Below are 23,057 nucleotides of genomic sequence, written 5' to 3' on the forward strand. Positions count from 1 at the left end.
GTGCCATTTGGGACACTGCTCCAACATTCTTTGCTTAAATCATTTCGAATTTGAGAAAAAAGTATCTTTGTTCTGTCTTCACAGGAAGGTTAAACTGTGGTGGGTGCTGAGTATTCCGTTTAGTGTTCTCAAGCGGTTACAGGGTGTGTGTGTGTGTGTGTGTGTGTCTGTGTGTGCGTCTGCGTCCCTGCCTGTGTGCCTTCTGTGTCAGAGTTCTCAGGGTGGGGGGAGCAGAGGGTAATGTAGTATTGATAGTTTATCACCTCCCCTCGCTGTAAGCCCTCTCTCTAACATCTGACCCGAGGCTCTCCTCCCAACGAGAACCAGACTTGGAGGAGCATCAGAAACATCAGTTGTGATGGAACGGCTCTCAGCTTGTTGTTGAAACGTCCTGGAGGGGTTACCTTGGTGGTGGGCAATGTGTGTTTGATGAGAGAGCGAGCAAGCAAGAGAGAAAGAGTGAAAAAGAAGACAGATATCTGTGATGTGATGAGCTTGGCGGTATAAAGAAAGTGGGGAGAGGGATGCGAAGAGAAATAGATGGTCCTTGATGGAGGGTTGCGGCTCACTTAGCTAAATGGACCATGGCTCATCCCTCAATAGCCATAGTTCTCAGGGGAACAAATGGAACCAATTCACGTGCCTGGAGAGGACCTCAGAGGCCCAGGAATCTCCTTCTGTACGTCCCAAACGGCACCCTATTCCCTATATAGTGCACTACTTTTGAACAGGTCCAATAAGGAATAGGGCGCCATTTGGGGCATAACCCTTGGCTTTTCCCACATGCTGCATTCCTTCAGGAGAGGTCTAGCACGACTGGATATCTCTTCCTTCCCTTGGTTTTTAACATCTTAGCGTAAAGACCAGGGATGTCAAACATATGGCAAGTGGTAGAATTTTATTGATTTATACAAAAAAATATATATATGTTTGGGGGGAACAAGCTCATTATACCAAATTGAAACTATGCAGAATTGATAATGGACCTACATTCATACCGTTTGACTTTGTTCAGCTCGCTAATAATCACGGAAATGTATTTTATTTATTTTTTTATTTCACCTTTAACCAGGCAGGCAAGTTGAGAACAAGTTCTCATTTACAATTGCGACCTGGCCAAGATAAAGCAAAGCAGTTCGACAACATACAAAAACACAGAGTTACACATGGAGTAAAACAACATACAATCAATGGTACAGTAGAAAAAAAAAAAAGACTATATACAATGTGAGCAAATGATGTGAGATAAGGGAGGTAAAGGCAAAAAAAGGCCATGGTGGCAAGTAAATAAAGTATAGCAAATAAAACACTGGAATGGTAGATTTGTTATTTGAAGAAAGTTCAAAGTTAAAATATCAATAATATGGTGCAAAGGAGCAAAATAAATAAAATAAATAAATACAGTAGGGGAAGAGGTAGTAGTTTGGGCTAAATTATAGATGGGCTATGTACAGGTGCAGTGATCTGGGAGCTGCTCTGATAGCTGGTGCTTAAAGCTAGTGAGGGAGATAAGTGTTTCCAGTTTCAGATATTTTTGTAGTTCGTTCCAGTCATTGGCAGCAGAGAACTGGAAGGAGAGACGACCAAAGGAGGAGTTGGCTTTAGGGGTGACCAGAGAGATATACCTGCTGGAGCGCGTGCTACAGGTGGGTGCTGCTATGGTGACCAGTGAGCGGAGATAAGGGGGGACTTTACCTAGCAGGGTCTTGTAGATGACCTGGAGCCAATGTGTTTGGCGACGATTATGAAGGCAAGGCCAGCCAATGAGAGCGTACAGGTCGCAGTGGTGGGTAGTATATGGGGCTTTGGTGACAAAACGGATGGCACTGTGATAGACTGCATCCAGCTTGTTGAGTAGGGTATTGGAGGCTATTTTGTAAATGACATCGCCGAAATCGAGGATTGGTAGGATGGTCAGTTTTACAAGGGTATGTTTGGCAGCATGAGTGAAGGATGCTTTGTTACGAAATAGGAAGCCAATTCTAGATTTAACTTTGGATTGGAGATGATTGATGTGAGTCTGGAAGGAGAGTTTACAGTCTAACCAGACACCTAGGTATTTGTAGTTGTCCACAAATTCTAAGTCAGAACCGTCCAGAGAAGTGATGCTGGACAGGCGGGCAGGTGCGGGCAGCGATCGGTTGAAGAGCATGCATTTAATTTTACTTGTATTTAGGAGCAGTTGGAGACCACGGAAGGAGAGTTGTATGGCATTGAAGCTCGTCTGGAGGGTTGTTAACCTGTTAGGGCTAGGGGGCAGTATTTGCACGGCTGGATAAAAAAAATGTACCCGATTAAATCTGGTTACTAATCCTACCCAGTAACTAGAATATGCATATACTTATTATATATGGATAGAAAACACTCTAAAGTTTCTAAAACTGTTTGAATGGTGTCTGTGAGTATAACAGAACTCATTTGGCAGGCAAAACCCTGAGACATTTTCTGACAGGAAGTGGATACCTGATGTGTTGTATTACCTTTAAACCTATGCCATTGAAAAACACAGGGGCTGAGGAATATTTTGGCACTTCCTATTGCTTCCACTAGATGTCACCAGCCTTTACAAAGTGTTTTGAGTCTTCTGGAGGGAGATCTGACCGAACAAGAGCCATGGAACGATGATGTCCCATTAGACACCTGGCGCGCGAGTTCATGTTGGGTACCCTCGTTCCAATACGTTATAAAAGAGAATGCATTCGTCCACCTTGAATATTATTCATGTTCTGGTTAAAAAAGGCCCTAATGATTTATGCTATACAACGTTTGACATGTTTGAACGAACGTAAATATATTTTTTCCCCTCGTTCATGAAGTGAAGTCCGGCGGGCTTAGATCATGTGCTAACAAGACGGAGATTTTTGGACATAAATGATGAGCTTTTTTGAACAAAACTACATTCGTTATGGACCTGTGATACCTGGAAGTGACATCTGATGAAGAGAATCAAAGGTAATGGATTATTTACATAGTATTTTCGATTTTAGATCTCCCCAACATGACGACTAGTCTGTATCGCAACGCGTATTTTTTTGGGCGCAGTGCTCAGATTATTGCAAAGTGTGATTTCCCAGTAAGGTTATTTTTAAATCTGGCAAGTTGATTGCGTTCAAGAGATGTAAATCTATAATTCTTTAAATGACAATATAATATTTTACCAATGTTTTCTAATTTTAATTATTTAATTTGTGGTGTTGACTTGACTGCCGGTTATTGGAGGGAAACGATTTCCTCAACATCAATGCCATAGTAAAACGCTGTTTTTGGATATAAATATGAACTTGATAGAACTAAAAATGCATGCATTGTCTAACATAATGTCCTAGGAGTGTCATCTGATGGAGATTGTAAAAGGTTAGTGCATCATTTTAGCTGGTTTTATGGTTTTGGTGACCCTGTCTTTGAATTGACAAAACATTACACACAACTCTTGTAAATGTACTGTCCTAACATACTCTAAATTTATGCTTTCGCCGTAAAACCTTTTTGAAATCGTAAAACGTGGTTAGATTAAGGAGATGTTTATCTTTCAAAGGGTGTAAAATAGTTGTATGTTTGAAAAATGTGAATTTTGACATTTATTTGGATTCAAATTTGCCGCTCTTGAAATGCACCTGCTGTTGATGGAGTGCACCACGGGTGGGACGCCTGCGTCCCACCTAGCCCATAGAGGTTAACACAGTGTCCAAAGAAGGGCCAGAAGTATACAGAATGGTGTCGTCTGCGTAGAGGTCGATCAGAGATTCACCAGCAGCAAGAGCAACATCATTGATGTATACAGAGAAAAGAGTTGGCCCAAGAATTGAACCCTGTGGTACCCCCATAGAGACTGCCAGAGGTCCGGACAGCAGGCCCTCCGATTTGACACATTGAACTCTATCAGAGAAGTAGTTGGTGAACCAGGTGACGCAATCGTTTGAGAAACCAAGGCTACTGAGTCTGCCGATGAGGATGTGGTGATTAACAGAGTCAAAAGCTTTGGCCAGGTCAATGAATACGGCAGCACAGTATTGTTTCTTATCGATGGCGGTTACGATGTCGTTTAGGACCTTGAGCGTGGCTGAGGTGCACCCATGACCAGCTCTGAAACCAGATTGCATAGCGGAGAGGGTGCGGTGGGATTTGAAATGGTCGGTAATCTGTTTGTTGACTTGGCTTTCAAAGACCTTAGAAAGGCAGGGTAGGATGGATATAGGTCTGTAGCAATTTGGGTCAAGAGTGTCACCTCCTTTGAAGAGGGGGATGACAGCAGCTGCTTTCCAATCTATGGGAATCTCAGACGACACGAAAGAGAGGTTGAACAGGCTAGTAATAGGGGTTGCAATAATTTCGGCAGATCATTTTAGAAAGAAAGGGTCCAGATTGTCAGGCCCAGCTGATTTGTAGGGGTCCAGATTTTGCAGCTCTTTCAGAACATCAGCTGAATGGATTTGGGAGAAGGAGAAATGGGGGAGGCTTGGGCGGGTAGCTGTGGGGGGTGCAGTGCTGTTGAATGCAGTAGGGGTAGTTAGGTGGAAAGCATGGCCAGCTGTAGAAAAATGCTTATTGAAATTCTCAATTATAGTGGGCTTATTGGTGGTGACAGAGTTTCCTATCCTCAGTGCAGTGGGCAGTTGGGAGGAGGTGTTCTTATTCTCCATGGACTTTACAATGTCCCAGAACTTTTTAGAGTTTGAGTTGCAGGAAGCAAATTTCTGTTTGAAAAAGCTAGCCTTGGCGTTTCTAACTGCCTGTGTGTATTGGTTTCTAACTTCCCTGAAAAGTTGCATATCGCGGGGGCAGTTCGATGCTAATGCAGAACGCCACAGGATATTTTTGTGTTGGTTAAGGGCAGTCAGGTCTGGGGAGAACCAAGGGCTATATCTGTTCCTGGTTCTAAATTTCTTGAAAGGGGCATGCTTATTTAAGATGGTGAGGAAGGCATTTTAAATGAAAGCTAGAAAGTCAGGAAGGATATAAATATAATTTTCTTTGTGCATTTTGATGGTGAGGAAATATAACATTTTCAGTGCAGTCCTCCGGACCTTGTTGAAGACCGAATGCGGACCCCGGGGCAAAATTAGTTTGACACCCCTGGTATAGACTGAAGGTTTAATGTCTGCCTTTAACTTTCTCGCATGGAAAAGTTATATTTCCTGGATCAAGAGGCTTAGAACACAAAAGCAGGAGGTATTTGACAAAGCAGCAGCCCCAAGCCACTAAACAGATGGGATGATTTCTATATGCACTGTATGTCAAGTAAATTGATCAAGACTTCGGTACAACTGTTTATCCTGTATTTGACAAGGAGCACCAACACTCGGTTAACGCAATGAATGATAAACAAAAAGAGACTCTGGCCGCAAGTCCATACGGTCACATGTTTTAAGGCCATAAAGGACAAACAAAAGCATGAAATGTTCTCTCCAATAGACGTGTTTCTTTGTCAAGCGTTCCAGCCACCGTTGCTGTAATTACCATTTACCCTGTGCATTGGCTGAGCGGGGAAGCTTCCTTCTGAGTCCAGCCCCGTCGCTCTGATCTGTCAACCTGAAGAATTACCAGGAGAGACTTCAAAGAGCCAGGTACACACACACACTAGGGCCACGTCTACTCACACACACCCAACACAGCAGAACACAAACAGCCAGGCACACACACACACACACACACACACACACACACACACACACACACACACACACACACACACACACACACACACACACACACACACACACACACACACACACACACACACACACACACACACACACACACAGGCCAGGTTTATTCTCTCACACACACAGGGGGCCAGAATACCTCTCTCTACCTTCATCTGCCTTCAGTTCCCATCCCAGGGCCAGGAGAGTAAAATACTTTTAGATGAAAATTGGTTTAATTAAAATGATTAAAATCCTTTGAGGATGGGGGTTGGTATAAAACAACATGCTGACAAGCATTACACATCTACACCTTCTTATAAACATGGGTTATGTCCCATATGGCACCCTATTCCCTATATAGTACCCTACTTTTGGCCAGGGGCCATGGAGCGCTGGTCAAAAATAGTTCACTATGTAGGGAATAGGGTTTCATTTGAGACGCAGGCCTGACGCACAATACTATTTTCCAACGTTGGACATATTCCATAATTGTTTGAGACATCAATAAAGAACTTTGTAGACAAATGTGAATACTTCAATGAATAGATGATTCAACAACAGGTCTCCGTCTTTCCCATCAGTGGGTTGTGTGTGTTTGTGTGTGTGTGTGTTCTTCCTGTGTTTTATGGTGTCTTGTGTTAGAATCATTTAGGAGCAGGCAAAAGGGAGAGAGGAACTGGAGTTTTACATGTCCTGCATGTGTAATCACTTAGAGAGGAGAGAAAGTGACAAAACAGTTATTATCCTGCTGAAGTTGAAATACAACCATTCATCATCATGTCCCATTCATTTACCTTCGCCCTCTCTGCATCTCTTTTATAACACAAATCCGACGGCTTCATCACGAATGCTCTTATCATCAAATACATCTGTTGAGAGCGAGAAAGAGAGAGTAAATGAGAAAGAGAAACTGAAAGAGATAGAGAGAAAGAGGGAGATAGGTGAAGAGAAATAGGGTATAGTTCAGTATTTCAGCAGTAGGAAAGTAGCAGATCAGAAGGCTAATATTAAAAAAGCCTTAAAGCCGGAATGTGAAATTGTGGGTCAGCCGCCCCATTCCACACCTGGGTTCAAACACAATTTGAAATCATTTCAAATACTTTAGCTGGGCTTACCAAGAGAAATTAGAACCAATAGAATAGTCGCAAAACTGCAAACCCTGCCCATCTAGCACTCCAGGCAGGCTAAAGCAAACAGCAAAAGTATTGGAAAAGTTACGAATAGCCTTTGAACCCAGGTCTGCCCCATTTACACTCTTCTGGTCTGGAAAAGCTTTCCAGCTGTAACACCGACTACAATAACACACCCAGACACCAGCTGTAACACCGACTACAATAACACACCGTTGTTGAGAAGTCAACCGATATGGGAGCATGGAAATTACTAGACGTTTTACAGTGCAATAAGTCAGAGATGGGAGAGAAAGAGGGAGGGAGGGAGGGAGAGAGAGGGGAGTGGAGAGAGCTTGAACAGAGTATCAGTTATATTGGAGAGAGCAAACATAAGCTGTCCTCCTCCCTTCCCCTCTCCGCTCTCTCTCAGCGCTGAGACCTGCACACCAGGAGTGGGTGGAGGAGTTAGGTGTAACCCTATCCAACCAAACAGCTCCTTATCTGGCTAAGGATCAAACCTTCAGGAGCATGCTGTCATTTCTTCCCCCAGCTCTGACAACTTACATGGCCGTCCGTTTGGTGTGGACAGACCTGACTCTGTAAAGTCTTGTAACTCCTACACTTGGTGGAATGAATGCTCTCAACTAGTTCTGTTGGGAAGGGGAAGCTGTGAGTACGGTGGCTGGAGGTCGGGTTGGAGGGGATATTAATACGGCGTTTACTTCACATACAGTGCCTTTCCTATTTTGTTGCATTACAACCTGTAATTCAATTACATTTTATTTGGATTTCATTTAATGGACAAATTTGTGAAGTGAAATGAAAAAAATGTAATCTTTCCAAACATTTAAAACTGAAAAGTGGTGCATGCATATGTATTCAATCCCTTTGCTATGAAGACCCTAAATAAGATCTGGTGAAACCAATTACCTTCAGAAATCACATACTTAGTTAAATAAAGTCCACCTGCACGCAATCTAAGTGTCACATGATCTGTCACATGATCTCAGTATATATACACCTGTTCTGAAAGGCCCCAGAGTCTGCAACACCACTAAGCAAGGGGCACCACCAAGTAAGCGTCACCATGATGACAAAGGAGCTCTCCAAACAGGTCAGGGACAAAGTTGTGGAGATGTACAGATCAGGGTTGGGTTATAAAAAAATATCAGAGACTTTGAACATCCTACAGAGCACCATTAAATCCATTATTTAAAAAAATGAAAGAATATGGCACCACAACAAACCTGCCAAGAGAGGGCCGCCCACCAAAACTCACAGACCAGGCAAGGAGGGCATTAATCATTGAGGCAACAAAGAGACCAAAGATTACCCTGAAGGAGCTGCAAAGCTCCACAGCAGAGATTGGAGTATCTGTCCATAGGACCACTTTAAGCTGTACACTCCACAGAGCTGGGCTTTACAGAAGAGTGGCCAGAAAAAAAGCCATCGCTTAAAGAACAAAATAAGCAAACAGGTTTGGTGTTCGCCAAACCTGACTAAAATGTAGCTTTTTGGCCATCAAGGAAAACGCTATATCTGGCGCAAACCCAACATCTCTCATTACCCCGAGAACACCATCCCCACAGTGAAGTATGGAAGTGGCAGCATCATGGTGTGGTGATGTTTTTCATCTGCAGGGACTGGGAAACTGGTCAGAATTGAAGGAATGATGGATGGCGCTAAATACAGGGAAATTCTTGAGGGAAACCTGTTTCAGTCTTCCAGAGATTTGAGACTGGGACGGAGGTTCACCTTCCAGCAGGACAATGACCCTAAGCATACTGCTAAAGCAACACTCAGGTGGTTTAAGGGGAAACATTTAACTGTCTTGGAATGGCCTAGTCAAAGTCCAGAGCTCATTCCAATTGAGAATCTGTGGAATGACTTAAAGATTGCTGTACAGCAGCGGAACCCATCCTAATTGAAATGGCTGGAGCAGTTTTGCCTTGAAGAATGGGCAAAAATCCTAGTGGCTAGATGTACCGAGCGTATAGAGACATACCCCAAGAGACTTGCAGCTGTAATTGCTGCAAAAGGTGTCTCTACAAAGTATTTACTTTTTTTGGGGGGGGGGGGGAATATTTATGCACGCTCAAGTTTTGTTTCTTTGTCTTATTTCTTGTTTGTTCCACAGTAAAACATATTTTGCATCTTCAAAGTGGTAGGCATGTTGTGTAAATCAAATGATACAAACTCCACCAAAAGTACATTTTAATTCCAGGTTGTAAGTCAACAAAATAGGAAAAATGCCAAGGGGGGTGAATACTTTCGCATGCCACTGTAGGTAGAAAGCCTTGGGTAACCTGAATGTAGGAACCTTTTTAAAAAAAAAAATTATTTCACCTTTATTTAACCAGGTAGGCAAGTTGAGAACAAGTTCTCATTTACAATTGCGACCTGGCCAAGATAAAGCAAAGCAGTTCGACACATACAACAACACAGAGTTACACATGGATAAAACAAACATACAGTCAATAATACAATAGGAAAATAAGTCTATATACAATGTGAGCAAATGAGGTGAGATAAGGGAGGTAAAGGCAAAAAAGGCCATGGTGGCAAAGTAAATACAATATAGCAAGTAAAACACTGGAATGGTAGATTTGTAGTGGAAGAAAGTGCAAAGTAGAAATATAAATAATGGGGTGCAAAGGAGCTAAATAAATAAATAAATAAATAAATACAGTAGGGGAAGAGGTAGTTGTCTGGGCTAAATTATAGATGGGCTATGTACAGGTGCAGTGATCTGTGAGCTGCTCTGACAGCTGGTGCTTAAAGCTAGTGAGGGAGATAAGTGTTTCCAGTTTCAGAGATTTTTGTAGTTCGTTCCAGTCATTGGCAGCAGAGAACTGTAAGGAGAGATGGCCAAAGGAGGAATTTGCTTTGGGGGTGACCAGAGAGATATACCTGCTGGAGCAGGTGGGTGCTGCTATGGTGACCAGTGAGCAGAGATAAGGGGGGACTTTACCGAGCAGGGTCTTGTAGATGACCTGGAGCCAGTGGGTTTGGCGACGAGTATGAAGCGAGGGCCAGCCAACGAGAGCATACAGGTCGCAGTGGTGGGTAGTATATGGGGCTTTGGTGACAAAACGGATGGCACTGTGATAGACTGCATCCAGTTTATTGAGTAGGGTATTGGAGGCTATTTTGTAAATGACATCGCCGAAGTCGAGGATCGGTAGGATGGTCAGTTTTACAAGGGTATGTTTGGCAGCATGAGTGAAGGATGCTTTGTTGCGAAATAGGAAGCCAATTCTAGATTTAACTTTGGATTGGAGATGTTTGATGTGAGTCTGGAAGGAGAGCTTACAGTCTAACCAGACACCTAGGTATTTGTAGTTGTCCACATATTCTAAGTAAGAACCTTCCAGAGTAGTGATGCTAGTCAGGCGGGCGGGTGCGGGCAGCGATCGGTTGAAGAGCATGCATTTAGTTTTACTTGTATTTAAGAGCAGTTGGAGGCCACGGAAGGAGAGTTGTATGGCACTGAAGCTCGTCTGGAGGGTTGTTAACACAGTGTCCAAAGAAGGGCCAGAAGTATACAGAATGGTGTCGTCTGTGTAGAGGTGGATCAGAGACTCACCAGCAGCAAGAGCGACATCATTGACCTTATGGGCCCTGGTCCAAAATAGTGCACTATATAGAGATTAGGGTGCCAGTTGGGACATCATAGAGAAAAAGGGAAACGAGGAAAAATCATCTACGGGATAAAGGTGACAGTTCACTACAGCAACCTACTGAAGAATGATTTTGAGACTAATGTCTCAAATGGTTCCCTATTCCCTATGTAGAGCACACTACATGTGACCCGGTCCTATAGAGTGCCGTTTGGGATGCAACCCTATTGAAACTGTTCCAACTTCATGGTAGGCTTACTGGGAGTAAGAACTTCTTTGTCTTCAGGACACTTTTACATTAAGCCATGTGTCTGGTCTGGCCATCTTCATTATCCAATGAACTTCATGACTAACTCACCTTGATATAAATGCAGCATGTAACGTTTTGGTCTCGTGCTCCATGAGATGAAATAAAAGATGCCAGCAATTTTCCATACGCACAAAAAGCTTATTCCTATGTAATTTTGTTCACAGATTTGTTTTTACATCCCTGTTAGTGAGCATTTCTCCTTTACCAAGATTATCCATCCACCTGACAGGTGTAGCATATCAAGAAGCAGATTAAACAGCATGATAATTACACAGGTGTGTGTACACTTGTGCTGGGGATAATAAGAAGGCCACTCTAAAATGTGCAGTTTTGTCACACAATGCCACAGATGTCTCAAGTTTTGAGGGAGCGTGCAATTGGCATACTGATTGCAGGAATGTCCAACAGAGATGTTGCCAGATATTTTAATGTTACATTCTCTACCATAAGCCACCTCCAACATCATTTTGGATAATTTGGCACTATGTCCAACCGGCCTCACAACCCAGGCCCACCCATGGCTGATAAATTAGGCCCTAATCTATTTATTTCAATTCACTGATTTCCTTATATGAACTTTAACTCAGTAAAATCGTTGAAATTATTGCATGTTGTGCTTATATTTTTGTTCAGTATACATTATCTACAGCAGACATTTATATTGTGCCATCTATCTGAACATCTCCAAATGTTTTGGATGTACTCACCAAACTTTATGGTAAACATTCTGTGAGTATGAAGGAGACATTTACATTAAAGCTATTTATCTGGCCATCTCTAGCTGTTTTTTCAGGTGTGTGTGTGCATATGTGTGTTCCCTGACTGAGACCTGTAGATGACTGAACCATCTGGGAGCTGCAACCTGAGGACCTGGTGGAAGAGGAGCAGCAGGGGCTGAGACAGGACACACGCGCACACACTAAAAAAAGAACAGAGAAGTGGGTCCTTTAACAAATGATAGTAGGTAACCACTGCATTACCTGTGTGTAATCTAGTGAAAGCCACCAGCTGCGTTGTGTTTCCTTGTCTGTGTCCTTAATGGCATCCTATTCCCTATATAGTGGACTACTTTGACCAGGGCCCATAGGGTTCTAGTCAAAAGCAGTGCCTGTCATAGAGAATAGGATGCCATTAGGAACGCAGTCCTTGTCACAGATTACTTCAAAGAGATAACCCCAGGAGGTTAGAATCACAACACTAAACCAGATGCCCATCTACAAACCCATTTCCATAGTTCTAAGGGAAGGGAACACTGCTGCTACCTCGCTCTATCAAATTTGATTCGTCACATGCTTTGTAAACAACAGGTGTAGACTAACAGTGAAATACTTGCTTACGGGCCCTTCCCAACAATACAGAAAGAAAGTAAATAGAGAAATAATACAAAAGTAAAACATGTAATAATAAAAGTAATAATATATAATCGATGTGCAGGGGTACGAGGTAATTGAGGTAGATATGTACATATAGATACGGGTAAAGTGACATAATAAACAGTAGCATCAGCTTATATGATGAGACAAAAGTGAGTGCAAAAAGGTTCAATGCAGATAGTTAAATAGTTCACAATTTCTATGGCCTTCCTCTGTCACCGCCTGGTATAGAAGTCATGGATGGCAGGGAGCTTGACCCCAGTGATGTATTGCGCTGTACGCAGTTCCCTCAGTAGCGCCTGGTGGTCTGATGCCAAGCAGTTGCCATACCAAGTGGTGATGCAGCCAGTCAAGATGCTCTCGTTGGTGCAGCTGTATCACTTTTTGCGGATCTGAGGGACCATGCCAAATCTTTTCAGCCTCCTGAGGGGGAAGAGGCATTGTAGTGCCGTCTTCATGACTCTGTTGGTGTGTGGACCATGATAGGTCCTTAGTGATGTGGACACCAAGGAACTTGCAGCTCTCGACCTGCTCCACTACAGCCCTGTCAATGTGAATGGGGGCGTGCTCGGCCCTCCGTTTCCTATGGTCCACGATCAGCTCCTTTGTCCATAGCTTACTGAGGAGCTTGGAGGGCACTATGGTGTTGAACGCTGAGCTGTAGTCAATAAACACCATTCTCACATAGGTGTTCCTTTTGTCCAGGTAGGAAAGGGCGCTGTGGAGTGCAATAGAGATTGCATCATATGTGGATATTTCAGGGCAGTATGCGAATTGGAGTGGGTCCAGGATGTCTGGTAGGATGGTGTGGATGTGAGCCATGACGAGCCTTTCAAAGTATTTCATGGCTACATGTGAGTGTTACGGGTTGATAGTCATTTAGACCGGTTATCTTGGCGTTTTCGGGCAAAGGGACTATGGTAGTCTACATGAAACATGTAGGTATAGAGACTGGGTCAGGGAGATGTTGAAAATGTCAGTCAAGACACATCCCAGCTGGTCAGTGCATGCTCCGAGTACGCATCCTGGTAATCCATCTAGCCCTGCGGCTGAATTCAAATCAAATGTTATTTGTCACATGCGCCGAATACGACAGTGAAAGGCTTACAGTGAAAGGCTTACTTACAAGCCCCTAACCAACAATGCAGTTTAAAGAATAAGAATAAGAAGTAAAAGTAACAAGTAATTAAAGAGCAGCAATAAAATAACAATAGCGAGACTATATACAGGGGGTACCGGTACAGAGTCAATGTGCGGGGGCACCGGTTAGTTGAGGTAATTGAGGTAATATGTACATGTAGGTAGAGTTAAAGCGACTATGCATAGATAATAACAGAGAGTAGCAGTGGCGTAAAAGAGGGGGGGCATTGCAAATAGTCTGTGTAGCCATTTGTTTCGATGTTCAGGAGTCTTACGGCTTGGGGGTAGAAGCTGTTTAGAAGCCTCTTGGACCTAGACTTGGCGCTCCGGTACCGCTTGCCATGCGGTAGCAGAGAGAACATTCTATGACTAGGGGGGCTGGAGTCTTTGACAATTTTTATGGCCTTCCTCTGACACCGCCTGGTATAGAGGTCCTGGATGGCAGGAAGCTTGGCCCCAGTGATGTACTGGGCCGTACGCACTACCCTCTGTAGTGCCTTGCAGTCGGAGGCCGAGCATTTGCCAAACCAGTCAGGATGCTCTCGATGGTGCAGCTGTAGAACCTTTTGAGGTTTAAACTGAAGTGAAGACTAAATTCAGAACCTCTCTAAAGACAGTAGAAGTTGATACAAGTGCTTGTTTATGGTTAAAAGTAGAACCTGTTCTAAACTTCTCCACAGTTCTTCCCACAGGTCTACACAGTGTATTCTGGAATAGATGGCTCAAAAAACAATAGGGAAAATATTACTAGATTCCGAGAACTTCAACAATAATACAGAACTTCTCACAAATAATACAACTACTCAAGATAATAATCAAAGACAAATTAATAGGTGACTGCAAATCAATCATTTGGAGCAAGTATCTAAACATGTCAGAATATGTCGATTTTTTTTTTAGCAATGATAGGATTCACTTCTCCATTTTGGATCTTCACCGACTCGTTTCCTGTACACAGTTTTGTAAATCATAATTCATATAGAGGAACCTGGCACTGTCTGGTTGAGCCATTTTCATTACCGAATGAACTTCAAGACAAACTCGCTTCATGTATTGCTCACTATATTATCTACAGCAGACATTTACATTGAAGCCATCTATCTAAACATCTCCAAATGTTTTAGATGTACTCACCAAACTTGTTGGTAAACTTTCTGTGAATATGGGTGGTAGGTAGCCCAGCGGTTAAGGAGTTAGACCTGTTGCCGAAAGGCGGCCTGTTTGAATCCTGGGCCGGGCGCTGGAAAAAAGAGGGGAAATTGATCTGGCAACTGGAGGGCTGCTGGGATCATATCCTAACAACAATCTCCTACCGTTGCACCCTTGAGCAAAGCCATTAACTCCGCAACATGCTCTCCATTCAGGGGCGTTGCACTGCAGCTTGATCCTGTGCTCCTCTCAACGGTGTGTCTGTATGGTGTGTGGGGGGCAGTGGAGGCTCCTCAGAGGAGGAAGGGGAGGACCATCCTCCTCATTGAATTTCATAAAAATGTAAATTGTAAAACATTAAAAACATATCCTTTTTAGATCAAACTATACTAAACATAATCACGTCACCAAATAACTGATTAAAACACACTATTTTGCAAAGAAGGTCTACAGTAGCCTCAACAGCACTCTGTAGGGTAGCACCATGGTGTAGGCAGAGGACAGCAAGCTTCCGTCCTCATCTGGGTACATTGCCTTCAATACAACATCTAGGAGGCTCATGGTTCTCACCCCCTTCCATAGACTTAGACAGTAATTATGACAACTTCCGTAGGACATCCTCCAGCCTATCAGAGCTCTTGCAGCATGAACTGACATGTTGTCCACCCAATCAAAGGATCATATAATTAATCTAGTACAGAAAGTATAAACTACAGCTAGCTAGCACTGCAGTGTATAAAATGTGGTGAGTACTTGACTCAAACAGAGAGAAAGACAATAGTTTAATAACAGTTTTGAACAAATTCATTTCTTCCAAAATGGAGGTGAGAAAGAGAGAGAGAGATTGTGCTTTTTTCCCAGTTGCACTTACTTAGCTAGCAAATGCAGCTAGATAGTTTAGCCTACTGAAACACCCTGCTCAAACAGAAGGATGCTATGTTAGCTAGCTGGCTATGACTTTCCAACAGAACACTGGAACACTTCCAAGTCAAGGTAAGCTTTTGGTATTATCAATTTATTGCCACTGGGTCCCACCGGTGTAACTGCTTACTGAGTGTACGCTAACATTACTGCATGATTGTAGCGGGTTTACTTCTTTTGCTATGCTGACTATGATGTTACTTTAGCTAATATGGTGACAGTGATGTAGGCTGTTTGTAGAGGTTTGTCTTGGAAAGTTTTTGTTTGCCTGGTCACATACAGTACAGCTGATTTGTTGTGCATTGAAGTCCACAAGCGAAGGGAAGAGAAGGAATACAACGTGACTGTTATGAGAGTGAACTCTGTTTACACGTGATCAGGGGTATATTCATTCCGCCGATTCTGTTGAAAAACGTTTCTTAACCGAAGCAAACAGAACAATAACGGGGATAAACATCCCTGAATTTGTCCAATGGAAACTCTTGTTTGCATCTGTTGGACTAATGATTACACCCTATACCAGCTAGATGCAGGCAAGAGTGTGCACGGCGGTATTGAATGTCACTGTCTGTCACCTCAAATCTCTCGACCTGTCCACCTACATTGTAAGCTTTCATTCGTAGGCTAGGTTGTAGCAACCTCATGATGGGTATAGGGAAAATTAGAGTATCATGTAGTAGCCTAAACCTATCGCTGTTACATTGAACTGGGTGAATCAAATATGAATGAGAGAATCGTCCTCCCTCACTGGTGAGGGGGGTGGAGCAAATAAAGAGAACAGAAGACACATTTACGTTGTTCGCTGTGACTATGGACAATAAAGTTGTATTGTATGAAGGAGACATTTATATTAGATCTATTTATCATTCCATCTCTTAATGTATTTTTCAGGTGTGTGTGCATGCGAGTATAGGTGCGTGTGTGTATGTTACCTGACTCTACTGACTATGACCTGTAGATGACTGAACCATATGGGAGCTGCAACCTGAGGACCTGGTGGAAGAGGAACAGCAGGGGCTGAGACAGGGCGCACACACACACACACACACACACACACACACACACACACACACACACACACACACACACACACACACACACACACACACACACACACACACACACAGAACCACTAAAACAATTACAGAGAAGTGGTTCCTTTGACAAATGATAGTAGGTAACCACTGCATTACCTGTTAGCCACAACAGCCAGCCAGTGTGTAATCTAGTGAAAGCCACCAGCTATGGTGTGTTTCCTTGCCTGCATCCTAAATGGCATCATATTCCCTATATTGTACACTACTTTGACCAGGGCCCATAGGGTTCTAGTCAAAAGTAGTGCCCGACATAGGGAATAGGATGCCATTTGGGACACAGTCCTTGTCACAGATTACTTCAAAGAGATAACCCCAGGAGGTTAGAATTACAACACTAAACCAGATGCCTGTCTACAAATCCATTTCCATGCTTTTCAATAGTTGTAAGGGAAGTGAACACTGCTGCTCTCCAACCAAGATGCATGAATTGAGGAGAAACTGAAGTGAAGACAAAATTTAGCACCTCTCTAAAGACAGTAGAAGTTGATACAAGTGCTTGTTTATGGTTAAAAGTAGAACCTGTTCTAAACTTCTCCACAGTTCTTTCCACAGGTCTACACAGTGTATTCTGGAATGGATGGCTCAAAAAACAATAGGGAAAATATTACTAGATTCAGAGGCCTCCAACAATAATACAGAACTTCTCATAAATAATACAACTACTCAAGATAATAATCAATAATAATCAAGACAAATTCATAGGCGACTGCAAATCAATCATTTGGAGCAAGTATCTAAACATGTCAGACTATGTTGAAAAATAGCATTTTTTACTGTAATGATAGGATTTACTTCTCCATTTTGGATCTTCACTGACTCGTTTCCTGTACACAGTTTCCAGAATCATAATTCATATAGAGGAAGCTGACACAGAAGGTTGTAGATTGTAAATCGTACAATATGTAAGGTAACTCTAGCCCACCGTGTTTAAAATCCCAGAAGAGGAGAGGCACCACCTCATCCGTCCACGTTACGGATGTTAGCTACAGTCCGGACGAAAAGGGTCACTACAAGTGCAGGAAAATGTTTACGTCCCAAATGGCAACCTGTTCCCTATAAAATTCTTTATTTTTGCAATACTTTTAACCAGTGCTCAAAAGCAGTGCACTAGTTAGGGTATAGGGTGCCATTTGTGATGCAGACAGGCCAATGCTTCACGTTTTCAAAGATTTGTAAACTGATCCCCATTTGAAATGGAATCAGCTTCAGAGCCGAACATGTCTGTAATAAAGAGAGATAGCCTGAAAGCCATGAACTACTGAACACAGGGAATAAGTCCCAAGTGGCACCCTATTCCCTACATCGCGTATCAAACTCATTCCATGGAGGGCCGAGTGTCTGCAGGTTTTCCCTGCTCCCTTGATTGATGAACTAATGTCAGTAATTAGTAAAGAACTCCCCTCACCTGGCTGTCTAGGTCTTAATTGAAAGGATAAACACAAAAACGGTCCTCCATGGAATGAGTTTGTCACGCCTGCCCTACATAGTGCACTACTTTTGACCAGATCCCAATGGGGCCTGGTCAAAAGTAGTGCACTATATAGGGTACAATTTGGGACACAGCCTGCACCTGTGTGATTGACACCTCCAGCTCCAGATGTAAGAGAGTACAGTAGGCCTGATTTCACGTTGCCCGTTCCCTGAAGCTTTGAGCAATAAGATGGCCTGCATCTGCTTGAGATTTCGCTGGGACACACACTGACTCCGTCCTAAATGGCACACTTTTCCCTATTTAGTGCACTACTTTTGACCAAGGCGCACAGGGCCCTGTTCAAAAGTAGTGTGCTATGTCAGGAATAGGGTGCCATTTGGGGCACGACCACACTCTATGTACCCTTTAACAGCCAAGGGGAATCAAACCCCTGATTTGCTTGGTTTATTTAACACAGAATATTTAGACAGTTGTTGATCTGTATTTTGATGAACTGTTACAAGTTCAAGTTAAAACTCCCGAGCTCCTTACAGCACTCTCAGCTCTCTGGATTGTCTTAAATGGCATCCTATTTCCTATATAGTGCACTACTTTTGGCCAGTGCCCTATCGGCCCTGGTCAAAAGTAGTGCACTACAAAGTGAATAAGGTACAATTTGGGACAAACACTTGGTGCTCTCGTAAAGCTCTTCAGAAGCCTGGAGGGTCCAGTCCCAATCCCAGAATGCAGCGATGGAACTTCTGAACGTTCCATGTGTCTTAATTCTCAAAGGATCCTCCAGAGCTCTTGTGGTGGCAGTCCTAATCAGCGTGTTGTTCCGCCGCTCGGAACATTAGAGAACAAGAGCCAGAGGGACTTCTAGAACCCAGAGAGATCCGAGGCCTGGTTTCCATCTCTGACAAAAACATCAATATCTCCCGGTCCCCATGCAATCTCCTTGGTTCAGTTCCAAATGGCACCCTATCCCTTATATAGTGCACTACTTTTGACCAGAGTCATATGGGCCCTGGTCAAAAGTAGCGCACTATGTAGGGAAGAGGGGGCCACTTGGGATATGGGATACAGAGAGCTCCTCCTCTTTCTGTATCTCCTCAGGTCACAGATTCCATATACTGATATATCAATCTGAATCAGATCTCTGTATGTAGCTAACGTCATACAGTACAGTGAGTACACGTCAAGCCCAACAAGTGATTGGCGAACGATCATATAGAAAAGAATATGAGAAAAATACCTCTGATATCGAAAGCAGAGGAACAATTACGTTGAGCGTACAGAACAGGCCTTTTAACCACACTGAACGCATTATCATAGCTGACTTGAAAAGCACAACCATACCTTCCCGTTTATATAATCATATACCATCAGTCACAATGACCACTTTGTGATTTCTCTTCGCCGTTGGTTAAATTTGCCTCCCATCATCCCGCGCAAGAGAGAGCGAGTCTCCCTGTACTCCTTCACTCTCCCCTGGTGGTTCTGTAGTTGTTATGTATGGAATCATGGGGGCCTCGCTAGCTGTGTGTGTCAGAGCTCTGGCCACTCATCCACACAGAGCCCATAAGGCAGACAAATGGTCCTTCACAGCCATGGATTTATACACCATTCGTCTCCAGGCAGTCAGGCTGCAACCCTATGGGCCCTGGTCATAATAAGTGCGTTATGTAGGGAATAGGGAGTCATTTAGGACGCAGTAGTTTTTTTTTAATGATATCTCAGAAATCTGTCTCTGCTCTGTGTACAGCAGTGGTGGCACTTTGAAATCAGAGGACAGACTGGAATGAATGTAATCAAACATATGGAAACCATGTGTTTGATATGGTTTCATTCTAGACATTACTATGAGCAGTCTTCCCCTCACCAGCCCCCTGTGGTGTAACTGTACTGTGCTTTGACAGAGCACTCACAGCCGCTATCCGCTCCACTCAGCTCACTATTCCAATCTCTCAAAGCTATGCACAGAGACAGAGAGACAGAGAGAGAGAGAGAGAGACAATAATTAACAAAATGAGACAAACACCAAATTGAGACTCTGCATGCAGAATTCTGCAAAAATATCCTCCATGTACAACGTAAAACACCAAATAATGCATGCAGAGACGTTCAATTCTACAACCACCTAAAAGGAAGGAAATTCCCAAACCTTCCATAACAAAGCCATCACCTACAGAGAGATGAACCTGGAGAAAAGTCTCTTAAGCAAGCTGGTGCAGGGGCTCTGTTCACAAACAGACCCCAGGACAGCAACACAATTAGACCCAAACAAATCATGAGACAACAAAAAGATAATTATTTCCAATGTGTCAAGTAATTAACAGAAAAAACTGAGCAAACTGGAATGCTATTTGGCCCTGAACAGAGAATACACTGTGACTGACAGAATCAAGGAAAGCTTTGACTATGTATAGACTCAGTAAGCTACTGCCATTGAGAAAGGCCACCATAGGCAGACTTGTTTCCCTTAGATTACACAGACACACAAAGAATTTCAAAACAAATACAATTTTGATAAACTCCCATATCTATTGGGTGAAATACCACAGTGTGCCATCACAGCAGCAAGATTTGTGACCTGTTGCCACAAGGGCAACCAGTGAAGAACAAACACCATTATAAATACAACATATGTTTATTTATTTTGCCTTTTGTACTTTAACTATTTGCACATTGTTACAACCATGCATATAGCCATAATATGACATTTGAAACGCCTCTACTCCTTTGGAACTTTTGTGAGTGTAATGCTTACTGTTCATTTTATATCGTTTTTTACTTTTGTTTATTATCTATTTCACTTGCTTTGGCAATGTAAACATGTTTCCCATGCCAATAAAGCCCTTTGAATTGAATAGAGAGCGAGAGCGAGAGCATCAGCATACCATCACCATTTGCCTCTGGTGTGTCCTCCAGGTCATCAATCAAGGCCCCTATCGCCAAGGAGATGCTGCAGCAGATATTACCGTCCCAGACCGCATCGTTAGAGCAGACAGAGAGCCACGTTGTTTTACACACCATGACATCATCCTGGGATCGCAGTTCTAGCCTACAGCTAACTCTGCAGTGAGAACTCATCTGGCCTGCGTCCCAAACGGCATCCTATGTCCTACATTGTGCACTACTTTTGACCAGAGTATGGGCCCTAGTCAAAAGTAATGCACCACAGGGAATACAGTATATGGCACCCTACTCTTTACATCAGGGCTGCCCAACCCTCTTCCTGGAAATCTACCATCCTGTGGGTTTTCAGTCCAACCCTAATTTAACACACCTTCTTCTACTAATTAGCTGCTCAACAAGACCTTAACTAGCTGAATCAGAACTGCTAAATTAGGGTTGGACTGAAAACCTCCAGAACAGTAGATCTCCAGGAAGAGGGTTGGCCAGCCCTGCTTTACATAGTCCACTACTTTTGACCAGAGTTCTATGGACTTTGGTCAAATGTAGTGCACTATATAGAGAACAGGGTTCCATTTTGGACACGGCCTTGGAATACCACCCTGGGAATATAGGAATTTACTGTCCGATTCAGAAATAATTTGTGAAGATTAGCAGGGAAATGCTATTGAGTTTATGTTCATGCATCATCCATAGACAGTACATACAGTACTTCAGGAAGGCTGAATGGAATCTTTCTGAGGTGGATTTTGATGCAGCATGGATAAGCAGTTCCGGTGACAATACAAGGCTGAGAAAATAAACATGACATTGGGAATTGGATGCTTAGCCAACATAAACAAAGATAAACAGTGCGACGCAAACCGTCAAAATTCTTTCAAAACTACTCGATTAATCCAAGAATCAAAACAGGCTTGGGCCACAACCTCTCTGAGTGTGGGATCTTGGTTAGGTAATAACTGGAACTGACGCAGTGGGCGACAGACATAAGCCATCTTCACTGGTCCATACCAGAGAACACAAAAAAAAAAACTATTCCCAGAATCTTTGCCCTACATGAACTAGCCAAGAAAAAAGTATTTCAAAACTACTCCACTAATCCAAGTATCGAACACAGTTGGACCACAACATTTCTGAGTGTGGGAACCTGGTTAGGTACTGACTCGAATTAAGATAACACCATAAGAGCACTTCCCCGAAGTTGTGCCCACCCCACCATCACTCCTACCCACCACACGCCATGCCAACCTAACCCAGAAACAACCCACTAACCAGAACCCTTGGTTCTGAGACTTAGTATGCCATCCAAATGGCACCCTATTCCCTTTATAATGCACTACTTTTGACCAGGGCACATCATTCTCTGGTCAAAAGTAGTGTACTACTATACTATAATTTTTTAAAATAAAAACAGAATAATAGTTAGTGTGGTGGTGCTGACTAACGGGAAATAAACTATTGAAATAAAGAAAGTCACACACTCCATGTATAATCTCCCAGCAATTGAATGGGTATTTACCAACGTTTCAGCATCACTGTGCCTTCCTCAGGGTAATGTCATGAATACTACAACCAGGTTATGTAACCAATGACAGTAGTGAGGGGTGTGTCATAATGATTAAGTTAATTAAAACAAATTAGTGTAACTGTTAAAAAATAGTATATGGCATATTAAATATATTACGCTATTGTTATCGTATAGAAACATATTGGAATATTGTACATCATATTAGCATCAACATACATTATTGTTTCATTCAATTTCACATAATAATTTCGTATTTCATTTCATTTTTGTTACATGTATTCTTTTGGTTCAACCTTAATATATAATGAACATCATCAACAGGGGAACATATTAGGTGTACGCTAATAAGCAGTAAAAATGAATTTTCAATTTATAAGAAAATGTGTTAATAAGAAGGGCCTGAGATCAAAGTCAATATTCAGACCACTAGGGGTCAATGTTTTTAGAGAGGTTATCCAGTAAGCCTCCCTTTGTAGTAGTAGGATCTCCATGTTACCTCCTCTCCTTGGTAGAGCAACATGCTCAGTGCCTGTGTATTTGAGGGAGGAGATGGGATGGTTAGCTTCAACAAAGTGAGCTGCTACTGGAGAGTCAATGTTCTTATTGAGATGCGGTGTTCAGCTATGCGTTGTTTTAATTGTCTTTTCGTTTGTCCTACGTAGGCTTTTCCACATGAACAGGTGATGAGATAGACTACTCCCTTGGTCTTGCATGAGATGATACCCCTAACAGGGATCTTTTGACCTGTATGTGGGTGTCTGACGTTTTTATAGTGCTATTGCGCTGTGTGCATGAGCCACATTTGTAGTTCCCATTTGGGATAGATGTCAAGAGT

This window comes from Salmo salar, chromosome ssa29, assembly GCF_905237065.1.
Source record: "Salmo salar chromosome ssa29, Ssal_v3.1, whole genome shotgun sequence".
Classification (NCBI taxonomy): Eukaryota; Metazoa; Chordata; class Actinopteri; order Salmoniformes; family Salmonidae; genus Salmo; species Salmo salar.